Raw genomic sequence first — 18,258 nt, 5'->3', positions numbered from 1 at the left:
TGAGAGCCTTTTTGGGGTTGCTAGGCTATTACAGATGATTCATTCCCCAATACTCAGAAATAGTGGGACCTCTCACTGATCTACTATGCAAAGATGCCAAACCAAAGGACTTGCTAAACCCCTCTGAGTCAGTAAAAACTGCTTTCAGACAACTAAAAGAGCTATCACTTCCAGTCCAGTCTTAACCTCTCTCAACTTTGCTAAACCCTTTATCCTCCACACCGATGCCTCTGACTGTGGGCAATGTTGTCACAACTCTCCCTTCGAAAGAGTTGAGCTACCAATCCTTTTTATAAGCAGGAAGTTGTTTCCTTGTGAGAGGCCCTATCCTACGATAGAAAAAGAGTGCCTCGCAATCAAAATGCCATCAACAAGCTCTGTTACTATCTAGAGGGCAGTCGCTTTACTCTGTTTATGGACCACGCTCCCCTACAGTGGATGAGTAGGAACAAAGGCCATAATCCCCGTATCCTCCGCTGATTTCTGTCCTTACAGCCCTTCACATTCAGGGTTAAACATCGGAGTGGGGTTGACAGCGGATCTTAGCGCTGCCACGGGTAGGAAACATTTGCTCGCCGCCATTGCCAGAGCCCACAGGCCACGCCCACTGCCGGGAGGCCACGCCCCCTCACCAATCCCTACAGAAGTCACGCCGCGGACGGCACGCTTTAGAGGACATAGACTCCTGAGGCGATTAGCCGGGAGAGACGCTCAATCTTTTTTTTTTTTTTTTAAACTGAAAATTGTACTTGTGTGTTATTTTAAACTTGACTCACATGTCCCTGGGCACTCCCCCCTCAAAAACTACCCGACATCCCGCACAGCGGATCTTAGCGCTGCCGCGGGTAGGAAACATTCGCTCGCCGCCATTGCCAGAGCCTACAGGCCACAGGCCACGCCCACTGCCGGGAGGCCACGCCCCTCACCAATCCCTACATAAGTCATGCCGCGGACGGCACGCTTTAGAGGACACAGACTCCTGAGGCGATTAGCCGGGAGAGACGCTCAATCTTTTTTTTTTTTTTTTACTGTAAATCGTACTTGTGTGTTATTTTAAACTTGACTCACCTGTCCCTGGGCACTCCCCCTCAAAAGCTACCTGAAAACCCTCGCGCAGCAGCTCTTAGCGCTACCGTGGGTAGGAAACATTCGCTCGCCGCCATTGCCAGAGCCCACAGGCCACGCCCACTGCTGGGAGGCCACGCCCCCTCACCAATCCCTAGATAAGTTGCGCCGCGGACGGCACGCTTTAGAGGACACACACTCCTGAGGCGATTAGCCGGGAGAGACGCTCGATATTTTTTTTTAAAAAAAACTGTAAATCGTATTTGTGTGTTATTTTAAATTTGACTCACCTGTCCCTGGGGACTCCCCCCTCAAAAGCTACCTGACATCCCCGCGCAGCGGATCTTAGCGCTGCCGCGGGTAGGAAACATTCGCTCGCGGCCATTGCCAGAGCCCACAAGCCACGCCCACTGCCGGGAGGCCACACCCCCTCCCTTCCCCTTAAATAATGTGCCTCTCCCGGACGCGCCAAAGGCAAGCCCGTCTGCGCCGGTCGGCGGCGGGCCGGGGACAGGGGCCACTCCCCCTGGCCCCCCTCCTAGGACTCATTATAGCGCTGCTGCCCTCCTCACACTTAAACCCCCCACGGAAGCTAGCTGCCTTCACAGACATCATCCCCTGAACCTCCCCACCTACTGTCAACATTGAAACACTAACCTCCAATCCGCCCGGCTCAGACCAGCCCAGCAAAACTACACCCTACTGCTCCTAAATTGCAGGTCCTTGCCAAAACATAGAGCAGAACTCTTCCTGCTATTAGACGAGCGGACTCCTGACGCCGTCTTCTTAACCGAAACCTGGTTAACACCAGACTGTGACCCAGATGTGATTGAAGCACTTCCCCCGGGTTACCAGATTTCTCGCAGGGACCGCACAAGCGGAAAAGGAGGAGGCCTTGCAATTATCCATAAATCTATATACCAGTGCCACTGTATCCTGGACCCAATCCCAGACTGCGAAAGCATATCCTTCTGCCTCAAACTCACCCCCAATGACAGTCTAACAGAGGCACTCGTGTATCGCCCTCCAGGCCCATTGAACCACTTCCACTCCTCACTACGCTTGTTAGCGGCCGAATCTGCTATGTCCTCTTCCAACTTCACGGTGCTGGGTGACTTCAATATTCACTTCGACAACAGCACTGACAGCACCACCAATGAACTAGTTTCTAGCTTAGCCGCTATCCAACTAGAACAACTAATTCGGTCCCCCACTCATAACAAAGGTCACCTGCTTGACCCAGTCTTTAGTAATTGCCCCAACCTCACGGTTGGCACTATCACACACCTCCCCTGGATTGATCACTTTCTCATTCCCCTTAATTGGTCCACCCACAGACTCTCTCCCCCCATCCCTACTTCACGAAAGATGAGAAACTGGTCTAGACTCCCACCAGAGCAGTGGTCGAGCCTCCTATCTACCTCAAAGTCCTCTCTCTCCCAGAGCCCCATACCTGACAGCAGGAAATTCAATAACTGGATCGAGGACTCCATCGACTCCATCCTCCCCACCAGGAAAACCATGTTAAAAAGAGCACGAGAAACTGCCCCCTGGTATTCGGAGGAGCTCAGGGAGTTAAAACGTCAGTGCAGAAAGCTGGAAAGGAAGTGGCGCCTAGAATACGTCATCACTGAAAAAAACAGGTATAGGGAAGCTATTAGGGCATACAAACTCGAAATAAATACAGCTCAAGCCATCTACTACAAAGAGAAAATCATGGCAGCCAGATCTAAGCCAAGAGAAATATACCAAGTAGTTAAAAGCCTCCACCCCCCCCCCCCCCCCCACAGCCCCAGTTGACAATCCCATAGCTCAATGCAACGAGCTGGCTGAATTTTTCTTTCAAAAGATTAATAAAATATATATATCCTTCGCAGCCCCCGGCCCAGAGATTATCACTGCTAAACCACCACCTCCAAGCACTATAGAATACCCTCCGCGAGCATCCTTGAATGAATTTCCACTACTAGACTTAGAATCACTCAAATCCCTTGCACAACAGATTAAATCAGGCTCTCCCCGCGAACCAGCACCCCCACGGATGATGAACATGGCCAACCACGTCATCCTCCTCACCCTTATGGAGCTACTTAATAGCTCCATGCAAACAGGAGTGGTTCCCCCTTCTTGGAAACAGGCAATGGTGACAGCACTACTTAAGGAGCCCAATCTGAATCCCACGGACCCTAACAACTACCGTCCAATCTCCCTCTTGCCCTGGGCAAGCAAAATTCTGGAGAAGCATATTAACCTAAAGAGAGGTACTATTAGAAACACACCCCAAGACACAAGATGACAGAACAACGTGTGTTACCACTTACAGCCCAGTTACAAATCAGGTAAAAAAGATAATCAATAAAAATTGGAAGATCATAACATCAAACAAACTGAACTGGCCCAAACCACGCTTTGCAAACAAGAGAAGCCACAATCTCAAGGATCTTTTGGTACATACCATACCACCGCCCAAGAAAAAGAAAGAACAACCAGGACTATGGAATATCACTCCGATAACAGGACATTACCCTTGCGGCACCTGCATAGTCTGTGATACTACAAAACCTACAAAAGAATTGCAGTTACTTCCAAACTTCAACTGGAAATTGAAACGCCAAACTAACTGCAATACAAGCCATGTCATTTACATGGTCACTTGTCCTTGCCAGATGAGATATATCGGCATGACTTGCCGAAAAGCAAAACAACGATTATGCGAACACCGCAGCAATGTGAACTGTAAAAGAACCACCACCAAAATGTCCACCCACTACAAAGAATTAGGCCACACTGTCAATGACCTACAGTGGGTCATTCTTGAAACCTTGGACACAATAGACAGAAACGCAACCAAAATTCTGTTCGAAAAAGAGCAACGTTGGGTCCACAGATTAAAGACAGATATCAGTGGCCTCAACGACTCTATTCCATGGTTGTCCTTAATTTATTGATTCAATAATTCCATTGATAAACACACTCACTGAATTCGCTGCCCCAAAGAATAAAAAATTCGAACCATAACCACTAACAGTGGAGCAAAAACACACTGAGTGCCGATATTAGGAGAACTGCCAAGCAAATGTATTAATATATTGACCCAATCATTACACTACAATAGCACAGAATACAGTAACTATATCTATCCAATATTATGTTCAACCATCATGGTTGAAATGTCACGGGTGCTAACACACACCAAACAGAATTAATACTGCTTATAATTTAATTGCACTTTGTGCTACTACGCGATGTCTATCGCGAAAATAATCACAAAACGAGGACAACACTGACACCTCGTCTATTTCCATGAATCGGGCTTTCTTTAAGAACAAACCGGAATCACACCCCCATTGATTTCCGGGTGAAGGTGTGGCAGAGACAGCACATGCTGCGAGAACGGAGGTGAAGGCTTGAGGTAAAAAAGGAACTACCGGACACCAAGGCTCCGAACTGCAAGTAATACTATTAACAATACTAACAATTGACTTCTTCGCCAACAGTATAACCTCCCTCCGTACGCCCTCCTCCCTGAAGAAGCAATTTCTACAAAGCGTAGAGGTAGGATTAAATTAAACATTACGCGTCTCACTGCCCCGTTTCCAATCGCGCTTCTCCCAATACCAAACGAAATACAGAGCGCAATCCCTTACCTGATTTACTTCTACAATGCGTAGATGATTTAAATTAAGCATTTAAATTAAGCATTACGCATCTCACCGTCCCGTTTCTAATCGCGCCTCTCTCAATAGCAAACGAAATATAGAGCGCAATCCCTTACTTGATTCATAAGTACAAACCTAATCGAATAAGTCACAGTTACAGGACCCAACCGATTCCCGTGGGTATTCCAATATGGTCACATTGTAAAAGAGAGCCCTCTAAACTACAACAGGACCAACGGCATAGTCACTCAAATAAAGAGCACATGACCATCACCTCCTAGTGATTAAGCATGTCATCACACTATCATTAATTATCAAGAACAGTCTGACACGGATAACAATTACAGCTATGGGCACCGCACTACAGTATAGCAAAGTCACAACTCTCCACTATAGCATGAGAATGAGTACGTTGACCCCGGAAATGAATGTGATTCTGCGCAAAGTATTGCCATCTTATAGTTTCTTGTACAAATTAGTGTTTTTAGAGACTGTACAATTGCACATAACTGTGTGTCTCCCCCAACCCCCCTTTTTCCCCCACATGTTGTGTGTACATCTTTTTCCTTATAGGTACAATGCGACCTTCTACCACCAAAGGAATCAGGTTATAAATTTTGCCTATTCTTTCACCTTTATTCACTGCACCTCTTATTGGTCCTGAAGAAAGCCTACTGACCATTTGGCGATTAAGGCTGAAACATGTCGACCTTTTTACCACACTAATAGAGTGCGCTAGAATCCATAACCAATTCCATAGCTGCACAAATCATTACTTTTATAATTTTCGGACTCCAGACTTATTAAAATTCATTTTCTGGCAGTACCGGACAATTTTTAATATATCACCACTTTCTCACTCACTTTTCCACGATCACTACTGCCTTAAACCAAAGGTAAAGCCTCCTGGCGGAGGGTGCACACAAAAGAACTGACCCAAGGATTACGCACTCACGTGTTTGAAAGAGTGGGGACACATCATATACCGCTACGAGAGATCAAAAAAACGCGGGTATGAGGGTCTTTTATTGAGAGACACCCACTTACCTACCTGCAGACCTTGGTTTATGCAGGACAAGTGATCCTTTCCCCTGTTGATTATGAGTAACGAAATGGAGACTGAAAGGATCCGATCTCTCTCTCCCTCCTCCAATTGATTATACGAAGCATATTAACCTCCACCTCACTAAATTCCTCGAAGACAATCTTCTACTGGACTCCACCCAAACAGGATTCCGTCCTAAACATAGCACGGAAACGGCTCTTCTAGCCGTGACGGAAGAATCCAGGAAGATATTGGACCGAGGGGGGTCAGTGGCAGTGGTCCTCCTCGATCTGAGCGCCGCATTTGATACGGTGTGCCATAAAACCCTGCTGTGTCGACTATCCGATCTGGGAGTCTCCGGAGATGCTCTTGACTGGTTGGGTTCCTTTCCGAGGTCTTCGACGGTGACTCCTGTTCCACTAGCAGACCTCTAAACCGGGGGGTACCCCAGGGTTCTTCCCTGAGCCCCACGCTGTTCAATGTGTACATGAGACCGCTGGCTGAGATCATCCGCCAATATGGCATCAAAATCATCTCGTATGCGGACGACACTCAGCTGGTGGTCTCCCTGGCACAGAAGAACAGCGGGCTCCCCCAATCCAACCTGGCAGCCTGCATGGAGGATGTTAGGAGATGGATGACAGCATCCTCACTAAAACTCAACGGCGACAAAACCGAGATCATGCTCCTCGGCCCCCCCACTCCCACCCCCATTGCCCAGCTATGGCCCTCCAGTTTAAGCCCACCCCCAACCCCGAAGGAGGACATCAAAAGTCTGGGAGTTTGGTTGGACAAAACCATCAGTTTTAACACTCAAGCAACTAAAACTGCAGCAACCTTCTTCGGGATCATCCGAATGCTGAGAAAAATCCTTCCAATTCTGCCCTTGGAAGCGAAGCAGGTTGTCATTCAGGGCCTCATCCAGTCCCGACTCGCCTTTAACAACGCCCTCTAATTGGGAGCCCCTGAATACGTGCTGCAGAAACTTCCGCGCACTCAGAACTGTGCAGCTTGTACGCTACTCCAGATTCCCCGTCGAGAATCGGCTAAGTCAGGGATCAGGTCACTCCACTGGCTCCCTGTAAGGGAAAGAAAATTCAAAACCCTGTGCATATCGCATCAAGCCTTCCATAGAGCTAGCCCTGAGATCAACCACCCACTTCTCACCCCCTACTGCCCCGGCAAGCTACTTCGTTCTACGAACGCATTCCTTGCTGCAGTTCCCAGAATCAAAAGGTCCAGAGCAGGAGGCAGGTCCTTCACGCTCAATGCTGCTAAACTATGGAACTTCCCCTCTCCCTAAGGTCCAACCCCATCCTCTCGTCCTTCCGTAAAGAGTTAAAAACATTCCTCTTCAGAAATTAATTCCCCCCCCTAGCTCTCTCCCCCGTCCCTCAGAGTTCTAATCCCTCTACCTAGCGCTTGGACGCCCTCGGGCAGCAGTCGCGCTTTACAAAACCCCTTTCATTCATTCAATGGGAGTGCGGAATTTCTATCTTGTATATTTACTCTGTCCAATCGGGAGAATCTTAGGGGAGTGGTATGTCATAGATTGAGTAACCCCTAGGTGGATCTGGACAGTGATGGTGACTAGTGGTGTGCCATTCAAAGACAGGGTTCTCTTCTTTCATTACAGTTGTTGGATACTCCAAACTGGACGATTCCTCACACCCCTGTACCAGAGAGGCTTTCCTCTTCTTCGCCGTACGGCTCCTTTAATTGGGAATGCTCTCTGGATGTCTCCGCCCCTTCATCCATCGTCATGGATGAGGAACCAATGAGGGAGGTAGACAACCATGCATCAGGATTGGAGAAGTGAGAACCTGAAAGACACAGTTTGTCGAGGGATGCAGAGTCAGCAACCGGTGGAGAGGAAGCAGAGGCGCCAGTCGATAGTAGTCTGATGTTCGTTCACGTGATGAGAACCGAGGCTCCAGAGATCCCGGGAGTGTCTGGAGGCCAACGACCCTGCGCTTTGCCATGCCACGCTCCTGGAAGAGCGTGGCTTACACAGGTACGTGCACGGCTCTCAGGGTGGGATGTGAGGAGGGAGAAAGTCGGCACTAGCGGGTCAACAGACAAAACTAGTATCTACCCAACCACCCTCCCTTCACCAAGGCACTTCCCTAGCTCGCACTCCGACAGCACATGGTGATCCCTCACTCCTTTTCCTTTGGGGAGCTATCTCCCATTACGCTCTCTCACTAAATGCCACTCTTCTCTTTATTTTGATGACCAGCCTCCCTAAAACCAGAAGAGGACGAGACACAGACCCTGAAGTCAAGGTGTACCATGTCCCAACAGAAATCCTGGCATAAAGTGTATACCCTATATCGAAAGAAAGAAATAAAACAAAAGGAAATTACAAATTCCCTGTGCTGCCCGTCTCAATCATTCCGATCCAACACAATGTCACAATCCGAAAGCCAAATTTATACATATGGTATGGGCATGTCCCCAGCTGACAGTGTACTGAAATGCGGTGGCTGCCACATTCTCCGAGGCCATGTACACAAAGATCACAGCGCAAGGTCCTCACTTTCTGCTTGGCATTACAAAGCGCAACACACAAAGTAAAACTATCAACAAATTCCTAGAACTGGCGCTGGGCCTGGTCAAACGGAGGCTGCATATGTCCTGGAAATCGAACTTAGCACCTCATATACATGCGTGACTCGTCGAACTTTGCAAGGCACTAGTGGCCGATCACAAGCTGATACACATCAATGTAGGAGAGTAGGGTCTGCTTCCTATGGTTACACCCACTTTTTGATGTGATTCTCTGGTTTTTCGACTTTAGTGTGGCTGTGGACCTGCTAACCAGGCCCACAGCTCAGCTGCTCTCTCTCTAAATTGATACCATGTACTTTAGGTACATACAAGATTGGTTACTGGGTCACCCTTGTGAGCCCCTGTATAGTGTACCATAGGTACCCAGGGCATAGGTGCACCCTAGGCCTACCAGGGGCTGCAGCATGTATTGTGCCACCCCTGGTTTGCTTTCCAAACTGACACCACAGGTCTGTTCTTCCAGCCTGGGTAAGGTGGTGTAATCACCCCTTACTTAGATATAGTATACCTATATCTATATACATATATAGACACATATACACCTATAAGCCACTCCTAAGGCAGACCTCGACAATCCTGGAGGTAGAGTGCTTGGTTTTATGTGAGAGGGTGCCCTAGCATGAACTGAGCCCCTCTGCAGCTTGTAGAACCATCTCCTTATAGTTGTTCTATGATATAGCCATACCATATACTCTTAAGTGCACTATAATCTTTGCGGTTAATGCTAACTTTGGTTTGGCTTTATCAAAACATGTGGTGTAAGGTGTCAATTACTTTGGAATATGTAACCTTTCAGGTTCACAAGGAGGGAAGGAGCCAACACTGAAGTGCTCAGTAACTGTTTTTATTTAGGCACAGTCAAATTAGATTCAAGACATTTATGAAGTAAACTTAGGAAAGGGGCAAATGTCCATCTTCTGGTCTTCTATCTCCTGGCTTTTCGGATCACTTTTCTCTGTCTCGCCCGCATATAAAGCAAAGGAAAGGAGACGTGGCTGTTAGTTCACAGCTCAATAATTGTTACGGTTATGGGGAAGGGGTGAGGGTAACATTCGTGAAGAAGGCAACAACCACCACCAATTGATAAGCACCTAGCTACAACCCGAGGGTGCGGTGTTTAGTGCTCAACAGTCAATGGTGCCCCAATACGTCCCTCCCTCCTTTCACGGTCACCTGGTACCTCCCCATTAAAAACTAAGCAGGTTACATAAACATTCCCGTACCTGGATTAGCCACGCGTCTTCCTGCGCGTGGCTGGGCGGTGCGTGGGAACGGTGGCCTCCTGACTTCTCCTGGGCCGCTACCTCCGGGACGGTCTCTCGCTTCGGGGCTCGGATACCGCTTCTCCTGACTTCTGCTTCTTCTTGGGTCGTGGCTCCACGATCAGCTCTCTCTCGGCTGGGGTCTTCGAGGTCCGCGACTTCACGTTCGTTTTCTCCTCCGGTGTCCTCCAGGTCCGTGGCGTCAGTCAAGGTGGGTTCCCGTTGGCTTCCAGACTTCCACTCCCACTCGATTCGGGACACGCACACGTTGGCGTCTTCCGGGTCCGCCTTTCAATCCCCTGGGGCCGATCCTGATAGGCCCACGAACTACGGTGTCATAAGGGCGGAGTCAACCTCCGTGAAGTCCAGGTTATCCTTAAAGGGCTCGTACCAGTCCTGTTGGTAAGACTGAAAGTCCGTTACGGGGCTTTTAGAGGGCAGGTCTTGACCCCCTGACACATCCTCCCCCCTAGCTTTTCCCGTTCGGGGGAAAGAGGATAACGTGATAAGAAATCAGCATTCGTTTGGTTGGATCCTTTCCTATGACATACTTCGAAGTTGTAAGGCTGGAGTGAAAGGAACCAACGCAGAATGCGATCGTTCCGGCCTTTGTTCCGTTGCAGCCAAGTCAAAGGGACATGGTCGGTAAACAATGTGAAATGGCGGCCTTCTAGATAATAACGGAGTTTCTCAATACTCCATTTAACAGCAAGGCATTATTTTTCTATTGTTGGGTATGCCGCCTCTCGAGGGAACAATTTCCTACTTAGGTACAAGATGAGTCTTTCCCTACCTTCCTTGTCTAGTTGAGACAATACTGCGCCCAAACCTAGACCTGAAGCATCTGTTTGCAAGTAAAATGGTTTGTCAAAGTCTGGGGTCAGCAATACTGGGGCAGAGGAAAGGACACCTTTAAGGCGTTGGAAAGCAGCACTGGCCTGAGCTGAAGGGTTTTTAAAGTGTATGAAGTAGCTGATTTCTTTAGAAGGTCTGTTAACGGGGCGGAGACTGATGCAAAGTGTGGTATAAAACGGCGGTAATAGCCGACAAGGCCAAGGAATGCTCGAAGATCCCTTCTATTTGTAGGAAAGGTTTGTGACTGAATGGCTCTCACTTTTTCTTGTTGTGGGTACAGCTGACCGTTACCCTGGATGTAACCTAGGTATTTGACTTGTGTAAACGCTATTCGTGACTTCTTCAAGTTAGTGTGTAACCCAGCTTTTTCCAGTGATGTTAGTATCAGATATAGGTGATGTAAATGGGTATCCCAGTTAGGGCTATGAACGACAATGTCGTCCAAATAAGCGGCCGCGAATTGGGTATAGGGAGCTAGGAGAGTGTCCATGAGACGTTGAAATGTCGCGGGAGCCCCATGTAAGCCGAATGGTAGTACCGTGAAGTGAAACAGTCCTTCGGGTGTTGAGAAGGCTGTTTTTTCCCAGTCTTGGGGAGAAAGTGGCACCTGCCAATAGCCCTTGGTGAGATCAATAGTTGTTATGTATTGAACTTCACCAAGGCGCTCTATCATCTCATCCACCCTCGGTAATGGATACCAGTCTTGTTTTGACACCTTGTTAACTACTCGGAAGTTGATGCAAAACCTCGTACTACCGTCCGGTTTTGGTACCAGGACCACCGGAGACGACCAGTTGCTCTTAGAGGGCACGATAATGCCGACTTCCAGCATTTTTTTTACTTCTGTTTTTAATAACAACCTTCGTGCCTCTGGAACCTGGTAGGGTTTTTGCTTTATGGTGACGCCTTCAGGGGTGATAATATGGTGCATAGCCAACGTCGTCCTACCTCGTTGATCAGAAAATATACACTGATGTTTATGAAATGTGTTCACAATTTCCTTCTTCCTTGTCTCAGAAAGATCAGGATTCAATACCGTTTGATCTATGGTATGTGGAGTTGTTGTGGCTAGGGACACTGACACAGGTGTTCGTGGAGGGGGACCCCGCCACTTCTTCTGTAGCAGGGTTTCCGTTCTCCCACAGAACTGTGCACAGAGATCTAGAACCTGGGTGAGTTAGGATGATCCAAAACTCACCTTTGTTTCAGAAATCCCCTTACCAAGCTAGCTACAGTGTCTCATCAGTAGTAATAACTTACCAATGACTTAGACAATCCAGAACATGAACTTAGAGTACCTCAGGTATCGTGGAACACATGAACACTCTTTCGTTATATTATCATTCCAAACCGAAACTGGGAGGCAAAGAATACACGTGCAAGTTTGAAATGTTTATTTTTCAATGCAGCATTCTCAAACGCAGTATCTTGTATAATATCAACATACATATTATAAAAATCAGAGTCAGCAGCATAGTCACTAATCCATAGTAAGCAAAAGGTGATAGCATGTTATGATGCAAAAATCTATAGAATTCTGTATCACCTATATTTCGCGCACCCTAATTAGCATATTATATTATATCTAAGAAGGTCTCATCTGGGTTCTAGCAGGGCAGACCCATACCTCTAATTCTCAGTAGGAGGAGATCACATCAACAGCTACCAGCTCTCTGCATGCTCAGCATCAAGTGTGTTGATTCATTCCCTGTAACTGTATCTTAAACTCGCGTAGAGCCCAACGTTGGCAGCAACATTATTTGTGTTATGTCTAACGTGGTGCGAGGATCAGGCCTTCAGCAACCTTGTGTTAGGTTATTCTTAGAGTGTGCAGTTCTCGGTGTACAGACAGTTGTACCAAGTGTACCAAGCACGACTGATACTATAGCAATAACATATTATTCTCAAATAAATCACATCTTTCGTCTAGGTTGAAAGCTACAATAACAATTAGGTGTCGTGTGCAAACTCAAGCTGGAAGAAAGTATTGCGTTTAAACATTTAATAAGCTCATGCTAACTTAACACAATATATAGAAACGTAGTAACCATATGACACCCCCCCAATGATCCGAGAACGGTTTAAAAAGGAGAAAACACAAGCTAATACCATATGAAAGGTAAAACATGAAAGCAGAGTTCAATGATATTGAGCCAAGCTAAATGTATGCAAATGTATGTAAAATTTAAAAACAAAAATATGTATGAATGCCTATAGTGGCCACACAATATATAAAAGTCGAACTTAAGGCCTACTCTCAGTTCATAGGCCCAGAACATATGAAAATCGAATGTTCGTATTGAAAAAGGCACCATTCAGAATTACTAAAAAGTCACGTGCCATAATAATGAAAGTCTTCAAAGTCACTCATGGGTTGAATGAATATGCAAAATATGTAGCTACAGCTTCCAACATGAAATCACTGTCATCATCCGAAAACAGTTCAGCCATCCAATTAAGCAATGGGAAAGACCATACGTGCTCCTCCAACACCGATTCCTCTAGCAACATCAGAGGACAACTCAGTGGGTTCTCGAGAACGCTATGTGCCAGAAAGTCATGCGCCGCTGCGAATATGTCCCACTGACCCATTAGTCCATGCATCGCTGCCACAGCCATAACCCTTTCGCTAGAACAGACCAACTCGTGAGCCACTACGGGGTTCATCAGCTGATCAAAGTCGACGTCAGGAGAAGTCGGTAAACAGAGACACAAATCAATGGCCCAGTCGAAATCACAGCTCAGGCAATGAAACACGGGCTGGACACATGTGAAATAGGAAAATCTGAACGATAATCCAAAAGCCGTGCTTAAAGTCGCAAGCGGCAAGGAGCCATAGTAATCAAGCATCCGGTTGCGAAACTGCATCAGTAGGGGCTGAGCGTTTCCTTGCGCAGGATGGGCATCCATGTTTTATAAAGTAAAATATCACCAGAATGCCTGCAGCCAAAGCCAGCAAAACAGGAAATCCGCCAAACAGGCTAGCGAAAATAGAATGAAAGAACGCAGGGATAATACCAAATACTTTTTCAAATGTAGTCACGAGACCACTGCTAACCATTTTAAAAAAATGAGCCAGGCTTGTTGTGGAGGAGGCATTGAAGATTTGATGAACCAGCTCGCAGAAATGAAACGGCAAATCAGTACTTAAAAGTGCTTGCACCTCTGTGCGTGTGTTTGCTATGTGAAGGACATAAGTTTCGCGGGCAGAGCTCAGGGCCACCTGCTTTTGAGACAATAGTGCTCTTATACGGCTTAAACCATTGAACTCAGCCTTCAAGGTTGGTATTCTTGGCCAAATTAAAACATCTGAATTCCCATGCGTGGGTGGATATAACACATTCTTGCAGCAAACCACCCTCTCTGAAACGGTAACCACATAAGCGATACCGGCCTGTAACCCACAACAAAGTTCGTTATTCAAAAGTAAATAACTACCGTTGGACAATAAAGTGAACGTGGGAACTATTGCAGGAACTGGTGTCCCTTTCAAAACACAGGCCAAATTAGGTTTGTCCTGATTACAAGAACCATGCAACTGGATGTGTCTGCATATTAGTGAGCGGTCAGGCGACTGTGTACATTCTTCACCATTCAGATTCACTTCATTTCCCTCTTTTAGGCATCTGTAAGTGTATGGTAAAGACCATGTCTCATGGAGGAAAGCACTGCCTAATGGTTCATATCACCCAATGGCTATATATTTCATACAATTTGTAAATTTATACAAAGCAAAAGGTAAGGTGATAACACCATGGATAAGCCATGTAGCAGCAGTCACCTCAGCCACAGAAAAGGGCAAGGATTCTAATTTTTCAATGTGTAACATAGAAAATGTTGCATCTCTCATTGATAGCATGCGCTGTTTTTCAGTCAAATTAAATGGGGCAAATAGTGATGAAACGTTCATAAAATTCCAAGGCACTCGACCAGACTTAAGAGTCTGTAGTGTCCAAGCAAACTGCATCACAGAACGCAATTGATTTTGACCATGATATAACACGGACACTTCATCATGTACAATGTCCACAACAGAAGACACAATATTGTTCAACGTGTAAATTCGGGAAGAAAGCGTGTTAATACTGTTATCGACAACTGCAAGCACCTTTTCTAAATTTGCTTGATCAATAGCTCTCAGGCGTTTAGCAGCCTCAATTTGTGAAACTTTCCAAATTTCATTGTAAATCGCATACGGCCATCGTTTAGATCTACCTTTAGCTGGGCCTTTTATAAAATCGTTCAAATCCACATTATCATTTAATAGAGACAGATGTAGTTTAACTGCAGCTAATGTGGAATGTTGTAACCAATTCTGACACAGCTTCCCCACAGAATAAGTTGTGACAATATAGTCTCCTTCAAAACGGGGATCGGGTCTGACTTCTGTGAACCCTTTAGCCAAACCCAGAAAACGGCGTTGGCAAGAATCAGCACTTTTCTGCCATACCAGCCAACCCTTGGAATCCAAACCGGAAATGTTAAAGGATGAATTGTGCAAAAGAGCTTGTAACTCATGAATGGACAAATCAGTAAAATTACCCCAACCTGAATATTCCTCTAAATTTGGGATGGTCGGTGTATTTAACTTTTTAGAAGTAGCCAATCCAAAGCATGTTGTTTGGAAAATGGATGAATTTAAAAACAACATGTGATTCGGGACGAGACATGCACGGTGCAAAGCCTCAGTGCCTTGTACCTGCCAATCTTTGGTACCCCAAACCGATTTAAGGTCAATTGTTCCTTTCCAAAATTCGTAGCCATCTACAGCCAACCTGTCTAGAAAGGACTTCGAATACAGCAATTTTGTATCGGTAAGTCTAACTTTGGACATGGACTTTTGTGTCATTTTAAAATAAAATGACTCGGGATTAGATTGATTAAAGTCTGTGAAATAAGTGTATTTTTTCAGAAACGTATTGGAGCTGCCACCTAATGGAGCAGGGCAATGTTCCCATTGTGTATAATTTACAGCAACCCTCCTGGAATTTGTTTTATGTAAAAAATGATTACCATAGTGTTGAAAACAAAACAAATCACCATAATTAGTAGAATCTGAATACAGATCCTCAGCATCGAAGGCAGCATAATACTTCAAATCAGAAAATAATGCTTCTACGGCCTGAATATCCCAATCATCAGAACGTATATTTTGTTTAATCACATCTCCCATGTTTACTCTAAGCACATTTGGAACATTAATCACTTCAGTGGGCCCATGTATCTGAAACCTAACCGCATCCCACACAATCCCATCAAGGACAGGCCAAGCAGTAATGTTGACTGTATTTAAGTTTCGTTTCAGTCTGTGCGCTGAATGTGAAGAGGAAAGAGGGGCCAATGTTTCATTTAGGTACCGAATTCCTGTTCTTTCTTTAACGTAGTGACCATCAATCAGGCGGAAAAAATAAAACACAAAACCAATTGACATAAAAAGGTAAAATGAAAATAGGATCAACCAAATGTATGTCCATGGGGGAATCAAAAAATGTTTTTTAAATAACTTGGCGTATTTTGCAATAGTTGAGGGTTTCTTTGAAATATCCGAAACAGAGTCAAAAGAGAATCTGGATTGGTCTGCCAAACGGGTCTGTAAATCAGGCATCGATAAATCGGCAGGATAAGTGTAGTTCAGCTCATCAATGTTAGTAACAGGAATAGTATTTAACAAGCATTGGAAATGCAATAGGTCTCGCATTAGAAAAGTTGGAGTTATTGGTATTGTAAATGACATATGTTATTTATTTGTTGGTTTTTAAAATTGCTAAATTGATGGCTTTGTCATTTACAATGCCAATAGTTATAACTTTTGCGAATGTGACACCTATAGCATTTGGAATGCAACATATTTTGTATTTACGTGACTTAGATGGCAGCTCTTGTCGTTAGGCCACATCTCTAGAGAGCAGGAGAGTGCAGCAGGGGAGAGAAGCACAGCAATGCAATAGGTCTTGCATTAGGAAAGTTTGAGCTATTGGTATTGTAAAGGACACATTTTTTATTTATGTGCTTGTTTTGAAAATAGCGAATTAATAGCTTTGTTATTTACAATGCCAATAGTTTTATCTTTTGCAAATGTGACACCTATTGTAACACAATATGTGTTGTGAGGGTGAGTGAGGGTGAGGGTGAGGGGTTGAGGGTGAGGTGTTGAGGGTGAGTGAGGGTGAGGTGTTGAGGGTGAGTGAGGGTGAGGTGTTGAGGGTGAGTGAGGCTGAGTGAGGGTGAGGGGTTAAGGGGGAGGGGTCGAGGGTGAGGGGTTGAGGGTGAGGGAGGGTGAGGGGTTGAGGGTGAGGGAGGGTGAGGGGTTGAGGGTGAGTGAGGGTGAGGTGTTGAGGGTGAGTGAGGGTGAGGGTGGGTGAGGGGTTGAGAGTGAGTGAGGGTGAGTGAGGGTGAGGTGAGGTGTTGAGGGTGGGTGAGGGTGAGGGTGAGGCTGAGGGGTTGAGGTTGAGTGAGGGTGAGTGAGAGTGAGTGAGGGGTTGAGGGTGAGTGAGGGTGAGGGGTTGAGGGTGAGTGAGGGTGAGGTGTTGAGGGTGAGAGAGGGTGAGGGTGAGTGGGGGTGAGGGGTTGAGAGTGAGTGAGGGTGAGGTGTTGAGGGTGAGTGAGGGTGAGGGTGAGGCTGAGGGGTTGAGGGTGAGTGAGGGTGAGTGAGGGTGAGGGGTTGAGGGTGAGTGAGGGTGAGGTGTTGAGGGTGAGAGGGTGAGGGTGAGTGAGGGTGAGTGAGGGTGAGTGAGGGTGAGTGAGGGTGAGTGATGGTGAGGGGTTGAGGGTGAGTGAGGGTGAGGGGTTGAGGGTGAGTGAGGGTGAGGGATTGAGGGTGAGGGGTTGAGGGTGAGTGAGGGTGAGGGTGAGTGAGGGTGAGGTGTTGAGGGTGAGTGAGGGTGAGGGGTTGAGGGTGAGTGAGGATGAGGGGTTGAGGGTGAGTGAGGGTGAGGGTGAGGGTGAGTGAGGGTGAGGGTGAGGGTGAGTGAGGGTGAGTGAGGGTGAGTGAGGGTGAGTGAGGGTGAGTGAGGGTGAGTGAGGGTGAGTGAGGGTGAGTGAGGGTGAGTGAGGGTGGGTGAGGGTGAATGTGAGTGAGGGTGAGTGAGGGTGAGGGTGAGTGAGGGTGAGGGTGAGGGTGACTGTGAGTGAGGGTGAGTGAGGGTGAGGATGAGGGGTTGAGGGTGAGTGAGGGTGAGGGGGTGAGTGAGGGTGAGGGGTTGAGGGTGAGTGAGGGTGAGGGTGAGTGAGGATAAGGGGTTGAGGGTGGGTGAGGGTGAGTGAGGTTGAGGGTGAGTGAGGTTGAGGGAGGGTGAGGGTGAGTGAGGGTGAGGGTGAGTGAGGGTGAGGATGAGGGGTTGAGGGTGAGTGAGGGTGAGGGGTTGAGGGTGAGTGAGGGTGAGGGGTTGAGGGTGAGTGAGGGTGAGGGTGAGTTAGGGTGAGGGGTTGAGGGTGGGTGAGGGTGAGTGAGGGTGAGGTGTTGAGGGTGAGTGAGGGTGAGTTAGAGTGAGGGTGAGTGAGCGGTTGAGGGTGAGGTGTTGAGGGTGAGTGAGGGTGAGGCATTGAGGGTGAGTGAGGGTGAGGTGTTGAGGGTGAGTGAGGGTGAGTGAGGGTGAGTGAGGGCGAGTGAGGGCGAGTGAGGGTGAGTGAGGGTGAGTGAGGGTGAGTGAGGGTGAGTGAGTGATGGTGTGGGTGAGGGGTTGAGGGTGAGTGAGGGTGAGGGGGTTGAGGGTGAGTGAGGGTGAGGGGTTGAGGGTGAGTGAGGGTGAGGGTGACTGAGGGTGAGGGATTGAGGGTGAGAGATTGAGGGTGAGGGGTTGAG

This window comes from Lissotriton vulgaris, chromosome 3_1 (assembly GCF_964263255.1).
Source record: "Lissotriton vulgaris chromosome 3_1, aLisVul1.2, whole genome shotgun sequence".
Classification (NCBI taxonomy): domain Eukaryota; kingdom Metazoa; phylum Chordata; class Amphibia; order Caudata; family Salamandridae; genus Lissotriton; species Lissotriton vulgaris.
This window is presented reverse-complemented; position numbering follows the sequence as displayed.